We start from the raw sequence: 2170 nt of genomic DNA, 5'->3' as shown, positions 1-2170 counted from the left end.
CTAGATCTGGATGACTCTTTCTTTCTCCCCCAACACGCAGGGGTGCATAACATTACAATTTCAGTGATCTTTAAGCATTTGTTTTAGTTCATGATCAAGTATAACTTTAAATTGTTGCTAATCCTGGTAGCCTAAGGGGTTAAGGCGCCTAAACTTAAAGGGATAATTCGGGTGCTTTGAAGTGGGGTTGTATCCATCAGAGTATTACCTACAGTAGATGACGGTCAGCACCGCTTCAGTTTGAATCAATATCTGTTTAAGTGTACGCTATATTTAGCATATTTTCCAACAGGGAACTGAACTGAAACGTATCTATACTGTTTTTATCAACAAAGTCTGCTGGCTTTGAAGAGAGCATAGATGAGTTTCACTTTCAGTTCAGTTCCCCCGTTAGAAAGGTCTCTCTAACAGTAAAATACAGCAGTGAAAATATTCTAAATATAGCGTACATTTATATAAATATAAAAAAATTTTAGGTGAGCGTTTCTTTTAGGTGGCTAAAATATGTTTTGCTTTGCTCCCGTGCTTGTACTCCTGTCTGTTTCTCCAAACTGGGGGCACGCCGACCGCCATCTACTGTGGGTAATACACCGACTATGAAGAAGTACCTCATATAACCCCACTTCAAAACTAAACCACACTATCCCTTTAAATCTACTTCGAGGAACATTCACTTTGTGTTGACTTTGGCGGTCCCTGTGGACAGAAGCGGTAGTGTTTCCGAGCACCAGAGTCCCTTTAGAAAATGTCTCATTTTACTGCAGCAGGGTCTGACAGTCTACTCCCACTCAGTCCTGGTTCTCCCGTGCCTCCCCTACCCTCCACCTTTGGTTGCCAGTTTATTAGGTACACCTATAGCTAAAACCAACACAGTCTAATACAACAGTTTTGCAATAATTCGTGCCTTTATGAAGGTTATAATTTGAAGTTTGCAGTGCTGCTGAACCGTATTCTATTATGCAGAGAAGTGTTTCTGTTATTTAGCCTACCCTCACTGATGTAAATGGGGTGGACAAAATAATAAAAAACACCTGTCAGTATAAGGCAATAAAATTCAACTGCATCACAAACTGTAGCCTCCAAAATTTAAATCAACGGCTCTCAAAAACTGAACATAATGACCTTTGTGAAGGGACGATTTACTGCAGGATTGTTGTATTAGACTGCATTGGTTTCAGCAAGGTGTACATAATACACTGGCAACTGAGTGTATGTCATGGTTAACAACTTGTCCAATGCAGCTGGAAACAGTGAAACCCAGAAGACAGATTATGTTGGTGACACCTTCCTTTCCATCCCACCAAAACATACAACATATTGACTTATTAGCTTCAGTTTAAAAGAGAAAAAAACCCACAATCCCACTTAATAAAGTGAACACATGTAGCACTGTACAGTGCACTGTTGTTGCAGTGACCTGGGCCCACTCGGCAGGATTTGGCAGACGCCAGTGAGAGTGATGAGTGTTTACATGCGGCTGTCATAATAGCCCACAAATAGCCTCGGCTCACTGCCTCAGTAAAAATACAATAGAGGCGGGCGGGGAGGAGAAAAAAGGGCGGTTAATGGTGGAAGCGATATGGTAAGAGTGTGTTTTTAAGTGTGTCAAGTGTAGCTGGGCGGGGGGGGATCTTGCCTTGAGTCGCTGGGGAGAAACTGCCGGCACGGCGGTGGTGGCAGGAGAGAGGCGAGGAAACGCTGATGTCAGAGGTGAGCCATGTGGAGGACTGTATCTGCCTGGCAACAATACAAGGACACACACACACACACACACACACACACACACATCTTCCTTTCTTTTCAACACACACGCACACAGCATGAGGAAATGGAGGGCTAAAACTGTGTGTGCAAGATTCCTCACACATTCTCTCAGCACTATTTCAGCTGCCATTTCTTTCTTTCTTCTTTTACACACACTCTCTCCGCAGACAGTTTCTATTTAGTCTACCTCCCGGTAACAGAGAGCTCCCGGCCTCAGCTGGTGATGATACGGGGCTCGGATGCACAGAGTGAGTCCATGTTGTCTCACCAAGTGACAAATCCACTACTATGCTGAACTGGCTGCGTGTGCGGCTGCTGACATCTGAGAGCAAAACACACAATCAAAGTACAGCAATAGAAAGGAAGACATTTGAGTGTTGCATTAAGTGATAAAACAACAAACATA

Source organism: Sebastes fasciatus, chromosome 15, assembly GCF_043250625.1.
Source record: "Sebastes fasciatus isolate fSebFas1 chromosome 15, fSebFas1.pri, whole genome shotgun sequence".
NCBI lineage: Eukaryota > Metazoa > Chordata > Actinopteri > Perciformes > Sebastidae > Sebastes > Sebastes fasciatus.
This window is presented reverse-complemented; position numbering follows the sequence as displayed.